The 23,537-nt window shown below is 30.9% G+C and overlaps 1 long non-coding RNA gene across 5 annotated transcripts; it reads right to left on the reverse strand.

The window, feature by feature from the left end:
- Window positions 1–2,841: 2,841 nt before the first annotated feature.
- Window positions 2,842–9,061, reverse strand: LOC114170415. Of its 5 annotated transcripts, none has more exons than XR_003601056.1 (4): window positions 8,725–9,060; window positions 6,372–8,454; window positions 3,413–3,566; window positions 2,842–3,141 (listed from the first exon to the last, which is right to left on the reverse strand). It is a non-coding gene; the product is annotated as an uncharacterized LOC114170415 (long non-coding RNA). The 5 variants fall into 5 exon arrangements; XR_003601054.1 differs by having other exon boundaries at window positions 3,381–3,566; XR_003601055.1 differs by having other exon boundaries at window positions 2,842–3,566; window positions 6,372–6,761; window positions 8,351–8,454; window positions 8,725–9,059.
- Window positions 9,062–23,537: the final 14,476 nt, after the last annotated feature.

The following is a 23,537-nucleotide window of genomic DNA, read 5'->3' on the forward strand; positions in this document are numbered from 1 at the left end:
TTCCATAATCTCATTAAAACTCTACTATTTTAGCACACTTCTCCCAAATTATTCCTCTTCTTTAGCTCCTTCTCCTACTCCATTTATACTAACACAATAGATTTCATAACACACCAAAATTTGCATTTTTTTCCATCTTTTCCTTTATTTCAACACACCCACTCTCTAATATTTCCACTAAAAGAAATTTAAAACTCTTTTTCATTTATTCTACCAAACACACCATCTAATACTTCCAATAAAAAATTATAAAAAAATCCCAATAAAACACATTGCATAATGTTTTCGTCAAAAAAAAAAACTCTTTTCCTTTACTCTACCAAACTCACTCTCAAACTCTTTCCAAAAATGACGAAATCAATTTAAATCCTCCTCCTTAATTCCTTCTCCTATTTTGTTTATACTAACACTAGAGACTCCACAACTCTGCCAAAATTTGTATTTATCCTCTTTTCCTTTATTTCATCACATCCACTATTTAATGATTTTACTAGAATATTTAAAATTCTTTGTCTCTTGTTCTACCAAACTCGTTTTCTACTTTTTTCACACACAAAAATTAAAACTCTTTTTTTTATTCCACCTAACCGACTCTTCATTATTTTTACTAAAAAACTTTAAAATTCTTTTTCTTTTATTCTATTAAATGCGCATTATACTATGTCCACTACAAATATTTAAAGCTCTTTTCATTTAAGTCTGTCAAATGCACTCTCTAATGTTTCCTCTAAAACTAATTAAAACCCGTTTTCTTAATTCTATCAAATCCATTCTAATATTTTCACTAAAGGAAATTTAAAACTCTTTTTCTTTTGTTCTACCAAGCACGCCTTCTAGTAGTTTCACTAAAAAAATTAATTTTTTTTCCTTTATTCTTGAAACTTACTCTATGATGTTTGCCCTAAATAACCTAAAACTTTTTTTTTATTTTATTCTACCAAACTTAATCTCAAACTAGACATGTCAAAGCGAGCTAATTCGGATTGCTCGAGTTGGCTCATCACGAGCCGGGTTAAAAATGAGTGAGCCCAATCCGACTCACTTTATGGTGAGCCAGAAATTGTTCAACCTGACTCAATCGACCACAAGTTGGTGGGTTAAGTGAGTTGGCTCACCAACCCACATAATTTTTTTTTTTGAGTATTTAAATATTTAAATATTTTTCTAAATAAACCATGAGATGACAATCACAATAAAACCAATAATCAATGTTTTCATCATGCTCACCACCAATATATGATGAATTGTTTTCAAGAAAGAGTCCATGTAGTCCAAGAAAACATGGCTAATATTACACATTTTTCTATCATGTTATTTAACAAAATATAAATGAAAAAACTACACATTCTTGTCATGCTAATTTAGAAAATTTTGTTTATAAGACGGTGCTTGAGGAATTTACTATAAAGATTATAGTTAAAGATTAAAGTATCAACGTATATAACTTGACAATCAAATTAATTAAACATTTAAACTATTCAAATATTATTAAGCAACATTCTAGTATTTAAAAATATGAAATTGTGAACCTATATAATTTGGAGTAGTAAATAATTAAAAAAAAAAAATTGTAAAGAGAAGTTAGTGGGTTAAGTGGGTCAATCCACCTTCAACTCGGCTTGAACCTGTTTAACCCGTGTGTTAAGTGAGTTGGGTTGTGTTTAACCCACTTTTGAAAAAATTGAATTTTTCTCAATCCAACCTGGCTCGAACCCGTGGTAAGTCGGGTTGGCTCACAGGTTAGAACCCATTTTGATATCTCTATCTCAAACCATTTCAAAAAATGCACAAGTCCATTTAAATCATCATCCTTAGATCATTTGTTATGCGAAAAACGACAAGTACACTGGTCGCACGTAGCAAGTAATAAATATCGTTCTCTTCATCAGAACTTGTGCAACACATGACAAATCTCACAATTCACAACACAAATAGACAACAAAACTCGCAAAAACACAAAGAAACACTTTTTGGTATTTTATGAAACAATTGGTGTGCACGGAAATTTAACATAGATTATATACAATCGTCAAGAATAGATTTCATTCACTATATTCTTATGCATTCACAAACATCTCAATTCTAATTTCAAGTCAAAATCAACTCACAAGAATACTCAAATCCTATTCCTAGTGACTTTGAGTCTATGATAACTCATCAAGTTCCAATTCCTTGAATCCTCAACAAGTGAAATCATGCATTAGTTCAAGAGTCTTAAGATTACTAATGAATCATGTTCTATCCCTAGATACAAGATCCATTAGGCATTCAATTTCAGTTATAGGTTCAAAAGACATTTTCCAACACCTCAAGAACCACAAATCATGCATGGGTGGCCAAACCAAAGCAAACATTATGCATGAAAATCAAATACTAACATACAAATGGAAAAGCATATGGATTAACATAACACAATACACAAGAAATCATTTTATTACATCTAATCTCAACATATAGGTTTGGCTCTCCATGCACTACAAGAAATATGAATATTATCTATACCCAAAATTCGTAGGTAATAGACAATTTTCGTAAGTAATATGATGTTATCTACGAACTACCTACGAAGCGAATTTTGTAGGTATTCGATTGGTAGGTAACTTTATCTACAAAAAATGTCATTCGTAGGTAACATCATCTACGAACATTACCTACAAAAATATTCGTAGATAAGAGACACATTTCGGTACTAAGTTATCTACGAAATATTTCGTAAATAATTTACCTATGAAAATCTTCATAGATAATTTACCTACGAACTTTTTTGTAGATAACTTAAATATAATTTTAAAAAAATAAAACAGATTCTAAATGATCAAAAAGACACTTTCAAAAGCTCCATTTCTTATACAATCTCCATGAATTTGTTTCGTATATATTGTATAAAATTTTAATCAAATTCTAATAAATATAATCTAAAAGCGCTAACATAATTCAAAAATGTAAAATTCTAAATGCCTAATATTTAGTAGTCATGTCCTGTTGGTTCTGCTCTTGGTAACTTTGTTGTTGGTTGTTTTCTTGTGGTTATCCCACCTTGTTGAAGTTGGCCTTGTTCATATTAATGTTGTCGCCATCTCTTCTACTACTATAGCATCTATCATACATTCAATCCTGATTGGTGTGAAACCACTCCATGTTCTGTGTATTTAAAACATAAAACTTCAATTAAAGAATCAAGCCACAAAAGGTATTCAAGTTGTCGATATTTAACAAACATACAATATTTAAATGCATTAGACAAACAAGCAGGATCGCGATCTTTAAATATTTATCAGAAAAAATTCTTAAATGAATCAAGATCATTGTAAAATGAAAAATCCAAAGTTATACAAGGTGAACTTCATATACCACTCCTATACATAAAGAACATTTGTTACCTGAATATCCAAGCAAATTGAATGTTGAATACCTTTATCATGCTTCATCATAGTAGAAAATATATCCATTAGCTGAATAGCCAAAAGAGAAGGCTTTTGGAGTCGGTTGGCCAAAGCAAAAGCTAATCCATATCTTCTTGAATAATCCATATCAATGGTATATAACAAAAAAGCTCCTGCATAAGGCTACACAAATATAAAACTCACTAAACACAACATCTAAAACTCCAAATAAGATACATCTCTTAGATATGAAAAGAGAAAGGATGGAAAGATGTCAAAAGAATGCTCACTATTATATTCAAATGACAAACATTCCAAGAAAATAAACTATTATATTCATCATGGGAATAATCAATAAGCAGTGCATAATCTTCTACAAGATTAAGCAAGGTCTTTTCGAAAATAACATGAATGTCAAAAATGAGAGACTAAAAGGAGAAGTTGTTGAGCATTGGTAACAGTTACAATTTGTTTCGCATGAATGGCCCTACTGCTATAGCCTCAGATCCATTCCATTTGTACACCTATGTGCTCATATTTTAACAATTTTACTTTCTTTTCTAAACTATGATCATTAATGGAATCACACATTTTAAAATACTCTTCGATACACAAATTTAAAATAAAGATCTAAAAAGTTATATAATAAAATTTATTTACAATTACTACCTCCTCCTTTGGCCAATCTCCACTCAGTGTTTCATGTTTCACAGCTCAGGAAGTATGTGCCTGACCCTTCCCATGTGCTTGAGATGGAAGATCTGCAGATTAGAGGAGATCTTACAGTGGAGGTTCAGCCCGTTGGTTTAGGAGATGTTCAGATGAGGCAGCTCAGAGGGAAGTCCATCAGACTAGTCCAGGTCATTTGGGACAAGAGGACAGGTGATTCCACTTGCGAATTAGAAGGAGACGTGAGAAAGTCATATCCACACTTGTTCTCTAGTAAGTCTCAATTTTCGGGTTAAAAATTTTTGTTGTTGGGGAGAATGTAATACCCTTCTTTTTCCAAGTTTTTCCCAAAAACAGAAACCCAACCCCTCTCTCTCAGTTTCTCTACAATTCAACTCTCTCCCCATCTGTCTCTCTCAAACCTTGCTGGCATCTCACAACCTCTTGATTCTTGATCAGGTTCTAGAGAAGAAACCACACCTGAGCCTCCTGCTGCCTCCACTCATAGCCTCCCTTCTTCTAGGTAAGCCTCTCTTTGTGTTTTGAAGTTCAATTTCGAAATTTAACTCGAATTTCTGCTTCCATTCAGAGTTTAATCAAGTGTTCATCCTTTCCATGTGGCTAAATGATGAATTCTTCTAGGTCAAGCTAAGAAATTCTGCTCCTCCTCTCTTAAGTTGTCTTCACTCAAGTATTCACCCAAAAATAGGTAATGGAAGCTGACTTTTCGTCCAATTTTGGTATGAAATGTGTTCATGAGTGATTGAATGGCTTGATTATGTGTTTAATTCGTGTTTGGAACTGCCTGTGTGTGAAATTGAGTGTTGGATGTTTTTGAGCAAGTCTGCATGTGAAGAACAGATGAGAAGTCCTGGTAATTTCGCCTAGGCGAGCAGCTCTCGCCTGAGCGAAAATACCAGAAGTTCACCTCTGTCACTGCGCGAAGTCTCGTCTAGACGAGCTGGAGTCGCCTGAGCGAGAGAACTTCTCGTCTAGGCGAGCCAGCTTAGCCTGAGCGAGAGTTCGCTCAGGATTTTTAATTTGTCACTGTATGAGGTCTCGCTCAGGCGAGAGCAGCTCGCCTAAGCGAGAAAACTCTCTAGCTCAGGCGAGACCCTCTAGCCTAAGCGAGATTCCCTACATAAGTTAGCTCTTTCACTGTTTTTGACTAATTGATGTTGTATTAATTGCATTGATGTGATAATGGCTAGTCTTGTATGTGATCCTTATGCATGATAGTCAGTATGATGGAATTGAGTATGAAATTGGTCTGTATGAGAATATGTTGGAGTTAGGATTTCAAGGGAAATTCTAAGGAAGATGGTTTTAGTAAATGTAAGGACATGAGGACTCATATTGGTGGCATCCTGACGCTCCTAGTAACCATTAAGACTCATGTAGAGTATGATGGATTATGTCGGGGGGAGTAGCAGGAGGTCCTGGTCTATGGACCCGATCCGTCATAGACGTGAAGGGGCTTACCTTGGGAGTGGTTGGGTGAATACCCCTTGTGCCCAAAACTCTGCAGAGTTTGGGAACCGTCCCAAGTGCAAGCCACCAAGAGCTCCAATGTCACTTACATAATCCGAATATCGAGTCTAGAATGGTGTTATGGTGTTATGGTTGTGATGAATTGGATGATTCTGATAATTGTGTGATTAACTCTGATTAATGCCTAATTATCAAAATTGCATGTGACTTATTCTTGGTTCAAGGTAGCTTACCCTTCTTGCATGTTGTGTGTTCTATGTGTCTTCTACTTTTGCAATGATCGTCCTTACTGAATGGCGTGAGTAGATATAGGTGCAGGTGAGGATACACTACTCCTTGACAGGAGTTGAGTGGGTTCCGGGACGTTTCCAGCAGTAGTTGTAATCTGTTTTTCCTCTTAGATGCTTGGGGTGTTTTGTAACCCTTTTGTTTAGTGTAGGTTGTATGTATAGACAGTATATGTATAGTTATTTTGAGGATGACTGTATTGTACTTTATACTGGCCTGTTTCTATCAACTGCTTTTGAATTATCAAAATTTAATGTTTTGTTTGATAGTATGAAAGCTATGAAAACGGGATGTTACACTAACTACATTATTAAACTCAAAATCTACGTATAAAGCAAAATAGAAAATATTTATTCATGTTTATAACATTCAAATATTATATAAATATATTTTAACTTAAACTTAATAGAAAGATACATTTTTAATTCTTTAAATTAATGGATTCTTGTAGATGAGTTTTCTCAAATGAAAAATACTAATTAAATGTGTGTCACTCATTAACTAAAGGAACATTCTTTATGAGAAAAACGATGAGCATACCTTCAATATTGCCCTACAATTCTCATAAATTGTTTCAGTTGTTTAGCTGCTGAAACAAGGTCCGGAATCAATCTTCTCCATCTCATTGGCCATTAATGCTTCAAAATTTGTGGATGCAGGACTTATTTCAGCAAAACATTCATATGTAGTTAATCAAACAGAAAAAGAATGTAATCAAACATGGCAGGAGAACTATTAAAAGAAAGGTAAATCAAACTACGAAAATGAATAAATTTAATCTAGAAAAATAAAATGTGCACAGTATAAGTGGGTGAGAATAACATAAATAATTAATTCACCAATATGACATAGGTACACCTGAACTAAAATAATATTGAGTTTGTTGACATACAATCGCTCTCTTCGAAATGACACCTCATTGCAAGATAACTAAACAAAAAAGGGTCAGTAAAGAAGAAAAAATATGTAAAGAGACTAAAGCATACAAATCAACACAAAAAGTGTCACTAGTTATGGTCTCTACATTTTACAGATGTCGCTCGTACTTGTACAATAACATCAGAGATGAAATTTTTCATTTTGTCTCGCTGCTCAGCAGGCAATGCATTCCATCTATATTTAATTACACTTTTTATAACCTGTATATACAATAGAATCATAGTAACAAAATGGAGAATTTGTTTCATGCCTAATGTTGCTAGAATGGAGCTTAACTCTATAAACCAGTTGAATGCAGAAGTCAGAGAAAAAAATAGTGTAAACATACACACATAATACACAACTAAAATAGTTAATAATTTCATCAACAAAACAACACCAAAATTGTATGGGGTTAACATTTAAGCAAATATGGTAATTAGACCTCTAGGAAAGTAATTTTGGCTTGAAATACTTCCACTCAAATAATAATTAGCTATAACTGAAACAAAATAATTAAGTCCTTTAAAATAAGCATACTTCCAACTTTGATTATCACTAATAAAGCTTCAATCTAGCACATACACATTGATCCATACAAGAAAACCGTATAATTGATGGTAAATGGTATAGTTATTAGTTACATGTATAATTGATAGTGGTAGTTCTTTAGCACAGGTTAAAAAATGGAATTTGAAGCTAAAGTCATAAATCCCAAAGGGTGGGATAGAAGGGTTGTCCCACAAATGCCGTTACATTAAAGATTATAGAAAGATAAATAATTTCTTATATATAAATAAATGCGTAAAAAAGGCTCAAAACTAAAGATATAGTAAGAACCCACAGTCATAAATCACAATTCACAAACACAATAATCATAAATCTAAGGAATAACTAACTAGGAAACAACAATGGAAGTCAGAGAACTCGAGGGGTTTAACATTTTGACACATAAGTTGATGGAATCAATTGAAAAATTAAAAAGGGAAAAAACACTTAAAGTAAAAGTGCAGCAGCAAAAAGACACTGAAATGAAAAATCATGTTTTGAGTGTTGCACACTAGTGATTAGTTATTATTAGGAATGAACAAAATGAGGGATATATAATATTTATAAGGAATATCCATAAGAAATAATTCGCCAACTAATTTTGTAATTTTTTTTTGTTGATATAGAAAAGCTTTATTATTAAACTTCCAACATTTTTTTCTTTTATTTCCAAGTGTATATGATATAGTAATTAGAGCCATTAAAATGAGACTCTAACCACTCACTCTATAACTTCTAACTTCTATGAGATTATGAAAAGGACTTGATAATATTCTGTCTAATCTTAGTAAGTAGTTATTCGTGCAAACATACTACACTCACTTTTTCTTCATTCCTTCATCAATTTTATATTATGTCTCTTATACCATTAAACAAAAACAATAAGAATAATAATAATCAAGGGTGTATGCAGAACTCTGTACACGTAGATTATACAACATTAATGCATTGATTTTGCAGGATTGGTTACTATGAATACAACAGTAATATTGATAAAAATTTGATAGAATACACAATAGTTCAAACTCAATCATAAAGGCATGTAATATCACCTTCAACTCAGAAATGCCAAGTATGTTCAACAATAATTCTGAGTCGACAGGATGTAAGTAGTTTGACACATGCTTCAAGACCTCTACCTCATTTCTACCAAAATCTACATTAAACCAGACTATCAGAATGAGGAAGTAGTATACCTCGACAAATTAATTGCACTTCTACTTATTAATTATCAATCATTCATGTCATAATCACAACAGGGCTTCGAAAAAGGGTACAAATACAATTTTCTAACTAACAAAAATTAGGTGAGTAGAACCTTATAGAACCCTAAACAAAGATACTAAGATTAAGATTGGAAAGTGAAGGATTGAATAAAATTGTCCCAAAAAAATGCAAAATATAAAACCCTAAACCAATCACTTACTTGGAAAACCTCCAATTTCTTCTTTCTTGAAAAAAAACCCAGTTCGTAAACCTCATTCGCACCGTAAACCCTTGCGAGCTGGGTCGAGATAGAGAGCATCGGGGATGAAGTGCAGTCGATGTTGGGTGAGCCGTCGTTCGAACAATCGTTCGCACAGTCACACAGTCGTTCCTCAACTGAACCTCACAGTGAACGTCGAGAGTCAAACGTCCAGACATAAAGCCTCTAAAGAACAATTTTTATGGCCTAAGATGAACAGCTTTTGGGTGAGCGTGAGTCTTTAGGATGAATGTGAGTAGTGAGTGGGATTAACGAGCCTGAAAAAATGTTGTCATGGTTACCTACGTCGTAGATAATATATTTTATTGTTATCTAGAAAATTTTCGTAGATAATACATTTTATTTTCATAGATAAAATGATATTATCTACGAATCATATTTCATAGATAAATTTTCGTAGATAATAATCATTTTTTGTAGTGATGGTGGAGAACCTAGGTTTTACAAATTGAAGAGATATGGAATAAATAGAAATCAAAGAGACTATACAAGCCCTCTCCCAAGGTTCTTGGTAACTGTTTCATGCTCAAATTGTGCCTTCCATTCGCATCTCCATCTCCAATTCGCAACTCATCTTCTTCTCTAACCCCAAAAGGGTGAAAACCCACCATGAATGGAGGAGAAGACCCAAGGAGGAGTGGAAGAGTTTCCCAACACCCCTAGAAACATTCAAGAGGCTCTCTAAGCACCCAAAAGTGTTTCTTTATCGTGCAAAATGAGGAATGGACCAAACTCTCAAGAGCGCTCAGCGCCATGTTTTACAAACTGAATGGCGCTCAACCCCATTTTCCACCGCTCAGCCTCGTGGCGCTCAGCTTCAGTTTTCCACCACTCAACCTTGAGCAGTTTGACAACATTCTGTATTTAAAGCACTGAGCATGATTCCAGTGGCACCCGACGCGAGTATTTGCTTCAAAATCAATCTTTTCTTGTTCAATCATTCTCCCTTGAGTTCTTGCTTGTTTTCCTCCACCACAAATGCTTCCTATTAACTTATTTAACACACTTAGAAGAGAGATTAGAGACAAAACAAACATAAAATAACTAAAACACAAAACAATACAAAACACATTAAATTTGAAGATATAACAAGATAAAAGTTAGGAAATAGTTGATTTATTCATGACAATAAACATAAAAAAAGAGGTAAAAAATGATATTATCAGCGTTCTCCTACTATATTTGTACTAACACAGGAGATTCCACGATTTCACCAAAATTTATATTTTCCCCCCTTTTCCTTTATTTCACCCACTCTCTAATATTTAAAAAATAAATAAAACCCTTTTTTTATATTTTCGCAAACTCACTCTCTAATATTTCCTCTAAAAAAACCTAAAACTCTTTCCCTTTATTCTTCAAAACCCACTCTCTAATGTTTATACTAAAAAAAAAATAAAGCTCGTTTTCTTTATGCTACCAAACTCTTTCCAAAAATGATAAAATGCATTTAAATCCTCCTTCTTACCTCATCCTTCTACTCTTTTTATACTAATACAAGAGATTCCACAATTCCACCAAAATTTTTATTTTCTATCTTTTCCTTCATTTCACCACCTTACTGTCTAATGTTTCCACTAAAAATATTTAGATCATTTTGTTATATTTCCACACAAATAAATAAATAAAAAAATCTCTTTTTTTTATTCTACAAACTGTAACACCCCTCTTAATCAAACACTCTAATATTTCCACTAAAAAAAATTGAAACTCTTTTTCTTTTATTATACCAAACGCACATTATATTCTTTCTACTAAAAATATTAAGACTCTTTTCTTTTTATTCTACAAAATACACCTTCCAATATTTCCACCAAAACAAATAAAGTTTGTTTCTTTTTTTTTCTTGCATTCTATCAAACCTACCCTTTAATATTTCTACCAAAAATCCTTTCCTTTTATTCTACTAAACTCATTCTCTAATGTATTTATTAATTTTTAAAATAATAAAACTAATAAGTATAATAGGTGGGAGTTGAAACTGTACCTCTTTTACTAACAAACTCTAACTAAAGTATAACACCATTTGATCATAACCAAACTTTAATAATATTAATAAAAACTTGACCCCACTAATTTATTGTACTAAACTAAAAAAAATTGATCTTACATGATGCAAATTTGACATTCATTAGATGATTGGACGACTTCTTACGTATGTCACACTAAGAGGGCAAGGGTTTGAAACGAAAAAACACATTAGAGGGTGACAGTGGCGACAGTGACTAAAGGTTAGTCATTATTACTTTTTTTGCATTAGTTTTACATCTGGTATCTGAACAAGGTTGTTGTTACGGGTACAAAAGGTTTCAGAGCATTGGCACTACGACCCTCTGAGGCTTTGTCGGAATCACTCTAAGGAGTCTAAGACCTGTTCTGTGTACTCATGTAATGTGAAACATTGTCACTTGCTTATGACAATTGACACCATTTATTAGGCAATGGATGTGTTGATTATATGTTGAAGTTGAACATGAATTAAAAAAGCACCTTTTATTTTGTTAAAAGAATTAGGAGTATGTAACTTTGTTTTATATTCATATTTTAATGTCAAATATTTTTTGGTGTGATGGTCAAATAGTGTCTTTTATTTGACTAACTGTATAAGTTCACTGAGACTTTCAAATATTTTTTTATAAAAGAACTCCTCCATATGAAACTTTGAAGAAAATAAAATTGTAAGTTTTTACATACTATAATGTTGGGTATTGGGCTCTCTTCCTATGTGGAGAAAAGGTCCAAAATTTGAGAAGCCCATGTCTCACTTAACCTAGTGGAGAGGAGGCTATAAAATAAAGAGAGAGGCAGAACAATAGAGTCAGAACACACTGAAAGCCCTAACACATAGAGGGAGAGGTAGAGGGAAAATTCTGTTCACGTTTTTCATAGAGCTGTCGCAGTAAATTCGGCGCTGCGGATTCGTTCACCGTTGGATCGGGCTGAAATTTTTACAGCAGGTTCGGAACTCATTTCTCTTCATTCTGACCGGCCAGATCTTTGATACGAGGTCTGAGTTGGGAGATATTAATTTTGCACTGTAGCAGTGATTTGTAGAGGTTTCCCCTCTTGTTCTTCTCTATTTGAAAGCTTTGTTGCTTTGTTATTTGGTTGGGTGTTGGCACTAATTTGTGCTATTGATTGAGACTCTTTTGTACTCTTGTTGATCATAGTGGAGCTATTTCTTTGGTCTGGACGACTCGTGATTTTTACCCTTGATTTGAGGGGTTTTCCACGTTTAAAATCTTGGTGCCTTTATTTGTGCTTTTGGTGATTTATTATTGCTGCTCTTTGATTATTGCTCCTCATAGATTTTTGCAAGTTAGGGAAAATTATATCCGCTGCATTCTCTGGTATATTGTTTGTTGTTGTTTTCCCCATCATATAAGATTGTGTGTATAATATATGTTTTGTTTTTGTATGTATTATAAGGTTGTGTACGTAATATATGTTTTTTACATACGATGAAGTTTTATACGTAATATATGTTGATATAAATTATATGTTGTATATTTAATTTATATAATGAATTTTATTTTTTTTATTGCATTATAAAGAATGTTAGTGCAAATATTTATTTTAAATATTTGAAAAGCTTTGAAAATAAAATATACATTTATTTATTTTTTATTTATAATATCTATTATATTTAAATATAAATGTTCAATTAATTTTGCATTTATTTCATTATCATAATTCATTTATCATCATCAAATTCTATCTAACAAATAGTAGTATATTTAAAAAAATAATATTGTATCAAACTTATTATTAATATTTTCACTGAAAAGTTTTAAAACTCTTCTCTTTATATTCTACTAAACCAACCTTCTAATTTTTAAAATAATAAAACTAATAATCAGTTATCAGTGAGAGTTTGTAACCACCTTATAAACAAATTCTAACATACTAAACTATAATGCTATTTCATCATAAATCAACTTTAATAATATTAATAAGAATTTGAGTCTATTAATTTATGTAATAAACTTAAAATTATTTTATTTTTTGTCTTATAGAACCTAAATTTGACATTCATTGAATGATTGAGATGACTTTGTACATGTCTCACCTAAGGATGTATTCATGCTATCATATAGGTATCATTTGTCAATATTACTGGAAAGACATGCTAACCATAAGTGACTTTGGATGGGATGTGAGCTTGACATGCATTGAGTGGTGTTTTCAGGGTCATCCAATGCATTCATGCTGTCACTCATTTTGACTTGTCAATATTATGAAAATGTCTTTTAATCATAAATGACACTAAATGAGATGTGAGGTGTGTCTAACTTGTAATAGGTAATCATAAATGACACTAAATGAGATGTGACATGTGTCTGACTTGTAATAAGTAGTTAAGATAATTTTGTGAGTCATGTGTGTTAGTAAATAGACATATTATGAATGAGAGATTTGTTCATCATAACTAATATTTTTTCCAAATTTGTAAGTTTAGCTTTTGTATATACTGTAAGATTGTGTATGTAATATATATTTTTGTACGTATTATAAGTTGTATACATAATATATGTTTTTGTTCGTATTATAAGGTTGTGTATGTAATATATGTTTTTGTACGTACTATGAGATTTTGTATAACGTAATATATGTTGATTTAAATTATTTGTTATATATTTAATTTATATAATAAGTATTAGTATTTATTTTGATTGCATTATGAATGATGTAAGTGTAAATATTTATTTTAAATATTTGAAATACTTGGAAAATAAAATATACATTTATTCATATTTTAATTATAATATCTATTATATTTAAATATAAATGTTCAATTAATTTTGCATTTATTTCATTATCATAATTCATTTACCCTCTTAAAGAAAACAAAAATCCCATACAACCAAAATTCAATTTTCTAATCATAAAATCTTACCTAATAGTTATATGTCTATCATTATTAGTTAAATTGGATACTATACTATCTCAATAATTAAAAAAGCAAAAGATTATTATTAAAGTGAAAAATTAAGAAGAATACTGGTATATTTTAAAAAAAATCTTTTATTCTATCACACTTATTGTGAGATTCCCTTTTTTCTTTCTTCTTATTCCTTCTTTCTCTCTCTACTACCATTCACACAGAAACACCATTCCACCACTCACTTTGCACTCTTCTCCCTCACCATTTCCTCTACCCTCTCTCTAACAAAAAGGGGCTAAATTCTTGCCATAAGTTTGAATCATTCTCTTCTGTTGCAGAAATCAGACCTGAGGCTAGTTCAAGACCTCTTCCTCAAGCTGAGCCTCCCCTCCCTACGCGTAAGTTGATCTCAATTTCTCCCTTGCCTCCAAATTTCTAAATTTTGGGTCCTTCCATCTTTCTGAGTTGAATTAGGGTCTATTCTTACTCTTGACAATTTTATTCCAGCTCCTTAGGTGGTGAAATTGAAGTATCTTCCTGTTGAGAGCTGATTTTGCTAGTAGTAATTGCAAAGGTAAGGGAAGCTAACCATTTTACTCAAATTCGTATAGAAATTTGTTCTGATGACCCTAAATTGCATGTTTAAGTGTTGAAATGATGTTTGGATTGCATAATTGGGTGTGTGTTGATTTGTGTGAAGAATCTGGGCTCCCACTACAAGAAAATGGTTCATTAGTAACCAACTTTAGTGACCAAAAGTTGTTAGTTACTATAATTACTAATTTAGATACAAGTTTACAAAATAAAAAAAATCATTGGTTACTAAAATAGTTACTATTATGAATAAAAAATTATAATTGGTCACTAAATTGGTTTTTAAAATTAGCTACCATAGTTTTGGCTACCAAAGAAAATTGGTCACTAAAAATTAGCTACCTAAGTTTTGGCTACCAAAATAACTTAGTTATTAAATTGCTCTCTAATTAATTAGTGACAAATTTAGTGACGAATTATAATTTTTTATTTATATTAGTGACTATTTTAGTAACCAATAAATTTTAAATTTGTAAATTGGTATCTAAATTGGTCACTATAGTGACTAACAACTTTTAGTCACTAAAATTGGTTACTAATAAGACATTTTCTTGTAGTGTCCTGCATGTGGGAACATGTTTATAATCTAGTATTTTCGCCTAGGCGAGTGGCTCTCGCCTGAGCGAAAGCACCAGAAAACCCACCCCTGTTCCTGCGCGAAGCCTCGCTTAGGCGAGCTGAGGTCGCTTGAGCGAGAGACACTCTCGTCTAAGCGAACCAGTTTAGCCTGAACTAGAGTTCGCCCAGATTTTTATTTTTGCCACTCGCCTAAGCGAGATGGCCTCTCGCCTGGGCTAGACCTTCTAGCTTGAGCGAGAATCACTGCAGTGGGGTGTATGATATTCTGATTTAAGGGATAAAATTATACGTTTAAATGTGACTTTATGCAATTAGTCTCTTATATGCTTGGAATGTTGTTGCTAATATTGAGTATGGTGAAATTGGATGAATATGAATTATGAGAAGTTGTGGTTGAAATAGAATTTCAAGGGAAATTCAGATGAGTATGTTAGTGTGTGTAAGGACGTGAGGACTCCGTATTGGTTGGTATCCAGAAACTCCAATAATCATTCATGCTCAGATAGAGCGGAATGGATTATGTCATGAGGAGTAGCAGAAGGTCCTAGTCTTTGGACTTGATCAAGTCTTAGACGCGAAGGGGACTTACCCTAGGAGTGGTTGGGTGATAACCCCTTGTGCCCAAACTCTGTAGAGTTTGGGAACCTTCACAGATGCAAGCCACCAAAAGATCTAATGTCGCTTACACAATCCGGATATTGAGTCTAGAGTTATGTAATTGAACTATGTTTTGTGAATGATATTTATACTGTGAATTGCATGATTTTCTCTTATTTCAGTTAGCTTACCCTTTCTTGTCCTTGTTGTTTTCCTTGTGTGTTTTTCCTTTGCAATGATCACCCACTTTTGGTGTGAGCAGAGAAGAATCCAGATGAAGACACCCCTCTCCTGGATAGGAGTTGATCTTTAGCTTGGAAATCCAGTGTGGCTTTTGGGTTAGGTTCTTTGGAGTTTGAGATGTATAAATTTACTCTACCTTGTTTAGATTGTACATGTTGATAGGAACTTATATGGTTATTTTAGATGACTGTATCAATACTCTATAATAGTTTGTTTCTACTATCTGCTTTGTTTGATTATAATGTGATGTTTTATTTGATAGCGTAAAAACTATTAAATGGGATGTTACACTTATTATTTAATATTTTCACTAAAAAAATTTTAAAAATCCTTCCCTTATGTTTTACAAAACTAACTTTGTAATGTATTTATTAATTTTTAAAGTAATAAAACTAATAAGTATGATTGGTGAGAGTTTATATTGTAACAACCTCTATTAACACATCCTAACTAACTTAAAACTATAACATTATTTCATCATAAATCAACTTTAATAATATTAATAAGAATTTGAGCCTATTAATTTATATACTAAACTTAAAATTATTTTATTTTTTGGGTCAGAGAAAACCTAAATTAGACATTCATTGAACGATTGAGATGACTTTGTACATGTCTTACTTTATGATGTATGTTTGCTACCACATAAGTATCATTTGTCAATATTAATACGAAGACATGCTAATCATATATGTGACTTTGGATGGATGTGAACTTGACATGCATTGGGTGATGTTTTTAGGTCATCCCAGGATGCATTCATGTTGTCACTCATCTTAACTTACCAATATTATGGAGATGTGTTTTGATCATAAATGACACTAAATGAGATGTGAGATATGTCTCACTTGTAATAAATAATCATAAATGACACTAAATGAGAATGAGATGTGACCGAGTGTCTTAGGTGTAACATAGAGCTGTCAAAACGGGTAATCCGACCAAATACAAACAAAAATCACAAAAATACAAATTATTTATGTGTTGGCTAAAAAAAATCTAATGACTCAAATACAAAATCTAACTTAACCAAAAAATACTTGTGTGATTCTTTATTTACGGGTTGGTGAGCCAACTCTGTTCACCACGGATTCAACCCGGATGAGCCGAGTTCTAGATGAGTCGGGTCAAAAATCAACCCGTATTGAAATTTATAAAAAAAATTTAATCCAACTCAACCCGAACCCATGGTGAGCTGGATTGGCTCGCAGATTCCAACCCATCAGTGTAACATATATGAGTCATATGTACAGTGAATGAAAGACTTGTTCACCCTAACTAATATTTTTATAATATTTTTTCAAATAAATATATAAATGAATACTGATTTGCTATAATTCAATTATATTTATTTATTTATTTCCAATTTGGTGTACCTTATATTCTTTCGCCTTTACCTATTAAATTAATGAAATTTTAATTACTTTTAACTAAATATTAAAATATCTTTTAGTAAGTATAATTTTATTTAATCTTTAATTAAGCTTTATTCCCTAAATATTATTAATTACATAGGTTAATTAATATACTTCAATAAAGTTCTTTATATTATATAACTATTCTATGCCCATTTTTAATTCTCTTATCTATTGAACTTTAAAATTTAATTTTATCGCTTTATTCAATTTTAGTCATCTTTACCTTTTATCTACAAATTCATAATTAAAATTATTTTTTAATAATTATATCAAATTAATTATTAACATTTTATTTTTAACAGTTATTTGTTTTCATATTAAAAAACTATTCATCATATACATAGTTATATAAATAACTATTATAACAGATTAATCGTTTGACCTGTTTTTATTTTTTTTATTAAATCATATTTTTTCCTCTATCACTTGATTTGATGGGCTAGATTATGGAGTAATGAATTGTTTTGTAGGAGTTAGAATAAAGACGTGTTCTTTTGGCTTATAGTCTTTTATTCACGAAGCTGTACAAGAAGTAAGTTTTTAAATAACTAATGAAACAACTGTTTACCATCTAAAGTTCGTTATCTGTCTATTATTTATTATAAAGGGTGGTATAAGGTAAGGGGGCCTTCTCTCTGCACTTACAAGAGTTCTTCTGTACTCCCAAAATTGACGTTTATACCCTGGATAAAAGTGGGTAGGGACACAGTAAATTTTATTTACTGCGTCAACGTCCCTGCACCCCCAAACTTTTACCAAACGGAATACAAAAGCTGTTGCACGATAAAACTCAAAATGTATAGGAAACAGAATACAGATTTCGTTTCAAAACGTTATGAAACGGATTCTGTAATCCATTTCATTAAAAAAATTACAATGAGAAAAGTCAACACCTTAATATACTCTAACTAGTGCCCACGACCCCACCACAATCATAAATTTTGTATGACCTTTATTTATTGTCTAAAGGTCTTGATGCATGGCTCACCAAAGAAGAAAAAAAGGAATGCGTAAAAATAACAAACTTTAAGTATATATATATGGTCTGCACCGTGAGCATAAAAGCGAAAGAAAAAAAAATAATAAACTAAGGATGTAAAGTAAACAATATGTATTCACGTGAATGAGAAAGTGATAAGCAAGAAAAGAAGGAAGGTAACGTCAATTTCCGTTTCAAAAACTATAACTTGAAATCTTTTGTAAAACGGATTCTGGTATGCGTTTCAATCATTTACCAAACGGATTACCTAAGCCGTTTCACGAAAAAAAGTCAAATTGTATGGGAAACAGATTACGAATTTCGTTTCGTAAAGTTCTGAAACGGATTCTGTAATCCGTTTCAAAAAAAAAATTAAAAAATTGCAATTTTTTTTTGAAACGGATTACAGAATCCGTTTCTGAACTTTACGAAACGGCATTCGTAATCCGTTTCCCATACATTATGATTTTTTTGCTTGCACCCCCATTCATAACAAAATTACACCCCACCCCATTATTTTTAAACCTTACTCTTTGTGACCCTTTTTCAATTGCAACATTGTTTTCTGATCAGTCAATTGCAATGTTGTTATCTAATAAATCAAAATGTAGTGATAGAAAGTCAGATTGTAGTTCAGAAGACGCAACAGTATACTCTGAATTATCTCCTTTACAGGTTGATTTGAATATAAGGTATATGAAAACTATCTACTGAATATAATGCTGCTAGATTTTCCTTCAGGAGAAACTTGAGATTAATTGTGGGTATTTTACGATCTTGATAATTTTTCTCTACGTTTAAGCTTCCTCAATTTCTTGCATTTTGCAGCCAGCGTTTGATAAATCCTAATAATTTAGAATCTTAGAAGTGGTTGACTCAACTCAATCAAGAGCTTGAAAATCAAGGACTTAGTTTACCTGAAAGGTATTTTATGGTTCCTGTGCATTAATAATTTATTCAAAATTGCCTTTGTCTCTTCATGGAATTGGATTTGTTGAGATTTTGTGTAACATTTGAATATATCACATCACTTACTGAATTTTGAACTCATTTTTATATTAAAATATTTTTCAAATGCTAAGCTGGTACAAAAAGCAGAGTCAGGTACTTCCGGTTCAGAAAGCAATAGCATATATATATATATATATATATATATATATATATATATATATATATATATATATATATATATATATATATATATATATATATATATATATATATATATATATATTTCTGAAACGGATTCTGTAATCCGTTTCAAAAAAAAATTTGCAATTTTTTTTTTGAAACGGATTACAGAATCTGTTTCAGAACTTTACGAAATGGAATTCGTAATCCGTTTTCCATACAATTTGACTTTTTTTCGTGAAACGGCTTAGGTAATCCGTTTGGTAAATGATTGAAACGCATGCCAGAATCCGTTTTACAAAAAATTTCAAGTTATAGTTTCTGAAACGGAAATTGACGTTATCTTCCTTTTCTTGTTTATCACTTTCTCATTCATGTGAATACATATTGTTTACTTTATGTCCTTAGTTTATTATTATTTTTTTCTTTCGCTTTTATGCTCACGGTGCAGACCATATATATACTTAAAATTTGTTATTTTTACGCATTTCTTTTTTTCTTCTTTGGTGAGCCATGCATCAAGACCTTTAGACAATAAATAAAGGTCATACAAAATTTATGATTGTGGTGGAGTCGTGGGCACTAGTTAGAGTATTGACTTTTCTCATTGCAATTTTTTTAATAAAACGGATTACAGAATCCGTTTCATAACGTTTTGAAACGGAATCTGTATTCCGTTTCCTATACATTTTGACTTTTATCGTGCAACAACTTTTGTATTCCGTTTGGTCAAAGTTTGGGGGTGCAGGGACGTTGACGCAGTAAATGAAATTTACTGCGTCCCTACCTACTTTCACCCAGGGTATAAGCGTCAATTTTGGGAGTACAGAAAAACTCTTGGAGGTGCAGGAAGAAGGCCCCTAAGGTAAGTGTTATACCTGTGGGCCCAACCCGTCTTCTGATCCAATAAAATGACGGGTCAGATGGGTCAAATTGATATGGGCCGACGGATTTAATATTCTAACACAATTTATCTTTTCTTGGACGAATTTACAGTTTAATTAGACCTAATTTGTTTTTGTCATTCTTAAAAATTTTTAATAAATTTTAATACTTTTTCTATTTTAGAAATTTTAATTAAAAGTTTTGATATTTTGTTATATTTAAAAAAATCTAATTAAAATTTGTTAGAAATATTCATTTTATTATTATTTTTCTATTAATTTTTTTTCTAAATAAAAAAAAAAAAAAAAGTATGTCAAGAGCAAGGGCGTAGCTCAGGAGATAAAATGGATTTAGATGTGGGTCCAGTGATGATAATAAAGATGTGAAAGAATCTACTACAAAACTTAGATTCCTATATTTCAAAAGCAAATTTAAAACTTATATTTTTATCCTACCAGACCCACACTCTAATATTTTCACTAAAAAGCTTTAAAACTATTTTCCTTTCATTCTATTCAACGCACTCTTTTGTTAATTTTTAAAATAATAAAATCAATAAATATGCTAGGTTAGACTTAAAATTGTGACCTCCTTTTCCTAACAAACTCTAACCAACTAAAATATAACACCATGGATAGCAACTTTTTATTAATTTATTGTACTAAACTTAATTTATTTTATGGATCTTACATAGGCAAATTTGACATTTATTAAATGATTGAGATATATATATTCGTAGGTGTATTTCTCAGAGATGCATGCAATAAGGGTGGCAAAATGGGCTAGGCCTAACGAGTTAACCTGTCAACCCATGTTAAAAGTAACAGGTTGGATTGAAGATTTTAATCCGACAGCTAGTTCTAACCCATCTCGTCTAACCCGTCAATTTGATGGACCAAAATCCGGGTTAGGTCGTCTCGGCCTATTGGTCTGTTTTTAAAAAATAAAATAAAATAAAAATAATGAAAAAGATTACTTTTTTATAAATACTTTTTAAATGTGTAAATATATAATAATATTTTAATTCAAATCATTAACACCTACAAATTACGTTTCAATTATTAGTTATAATTGAGTAATTTAAGATGTAAATGTAATAATTATTTTAATTTATCTAATTAAAAATATTAACTAATAAATAAAAGTTTAAAAAATATTTTATTTGATTAAATATGTTTTAATATTAATTTATATGTATATATAAACAAATTTTAAAAATAAAAAAGATTGAAAATTTTGAAAACAAATTAAAAGAGTTAAAAAGAAAATTAAAAAAAAATAAAAGTGACAAGACAACCTAGCCCGGCTCAACCAGTTAACCCGTCCTGTACATGGCAGATTATGATTATTAGTCCGTTTTTGTTTGACGGACCAACCTGACTTGGTCTGTTTTTTACGTGTCACGGACGAGTTGGACCAAAATGGGTCGTGTTGACCCATTTTGCCACCTTTAGCATGCAAGTTGTCACATAGATATCACTTGTCAATATTATTAGAAAGGCATGCTAACCATGAGTGACCTTGGATGAGATGTGAGTTTGACAGGAATTGGGTGGTGACTTCAGGTCACCAGTGATGCATTCATGCTCTCACTCATCTTGACTTGTTAACATGGATCCGTATTGATCATAAATGACTTTAAATGAAATGCCAAATGTGTTTTGACTTAATATGTGTTTTAATACATTTTAATACATTTTCTATTTTATAACTTTTATAAATATCAATTATAAGTGTCATAATTTTATATATTTTTTTTATTAAAAGTTATTTCTAAACAAAATTTCTATATTTCTATAGTTATGAAAAAATATATATTTTTAAATATAAAAAAATTGTGTCAAAATAAAATGGTTTAATTTAGTAGATAAATGCATGTGGGTCTAGTGGTGGTAATAAAATTGTGAAATAATCTACTACAAAAACAAACTCACCAAACTTAGTCCCCAATATTTCCATTACAAGTAATTTAAAACCTTTTTTTTCTTTTATTCTTCCAAACCCAAACTCTAATAAAAAGGTTTTGAAACTTTTTTCCTTTTATTTTACTAAATTTATACTAGGTGAAACTTGAATTTGTACTATCATTTACTATCAAACTCTAACCAAGTAAAGTATGTCATTATTTTATCTTAAGTAAACTTAAATTATATTAATAAGAACCTCACCCTACTGATTTATTTTACTAATCTCAAATCTTTTTTTGGGTCTTTCAGGAGAAAAAATTGATATTCATTGGATGATTTAAAAATCTTTGTACTTGTCACTTAAGAATGATGTATGCACATAGGTGTCACTTATTAATATTATTAGGAGGACATGATAAGCATAAAGTAACATTCGATAGAATGCGAGTTTGATATGCATTGGGTGATTACTTCAGGTCACCCAATGATGGATTCATGATACCTAGGGCTGGACAAAATAAACCAAACTGCACTGCACTACCAAAAACTGCACTGAACTAAAAAACTGTTTGCATGAATTGCACTGAACTGGAAAACAATTCAGATGAACTGAACTGAAATGTTATTCTTAAAAATAAACTGGACTGAACTGCACTGCACTGAACTGCACTGCACTATAATATAAATTGAACTGAACTATTATAAACTGAACTGTTTTATGAACTGCACTACGTCAGAACTAAACTGCACTATTTTTGGACTGAACTACACTAATTTTTAACTTAACTACACTGTTTTTGAACCATTTTTGAACTGAATTGCATTGATTTTGAATAAACTTCACTCCTTTTGAACTGAATTGTACTATTTTTGAACCGAATTGCATTGATTTTGAATTGAATTGTACTATTTTTGAACTGAATTACACTATTTTGAATCGAATTGCACTAATTACATATGATTGTACTACGCAATAATAATCTAAAGTTTATAATTTGAAAATGCTTAGAAAATCATACTTGAAATATGCATCATACTTCAATACACCAATTAACATTTTTATAATTTTTTTATTTATATTAAAGTTTTTCGTAACTTAAAATGTAATTAAAATATTAAAATTAATATAATAAATATAAATATCGGTATTAACTTATTTTTTATATTTTAAAATCTTATGTAATATTACTTTTTAGTTTTACAATGTTTATTATGTTGCGTAAAATTTTTTAAAAGGATTTATTTTAGAAAATTCTCAAAATTAATATTTTTTTTAACATTTGTATTCATTAATATTTGTGTGAAAAATGTTATAGAAATTTTATGAAGTTCTAAAATTAATATTTTAAGAATTTTTTAAAATAAATTCTCTTTAAAAAAGTTGATGCCACGTAATAAATATTTTAAAACTAAAAAATAATATTACATAAGATTTTAAAATAAAAAATACGTTAGTACCAATATTTATATTTATTATACTAATTTCAATATTTAATTTACAAAAAACTTTAATATAAATAAAAAATTATAAAAAT

The sequence above is a fragment of the Vigna unguiculata genome, chromosome 2, assembly GCF_004118075.2.
Source record: "Vigna unguiculata cultivar IT97K-499-35 chromosome 2, ASM411807v1, whole genome shotgun sequence".
Classification (NCBI taxonomy): Eukaryota; Viridiplantae; Streptophyta; class Magnoliopsida; order Fabales; family Fabaceae; genus Vigna; species Vigna unguiculata.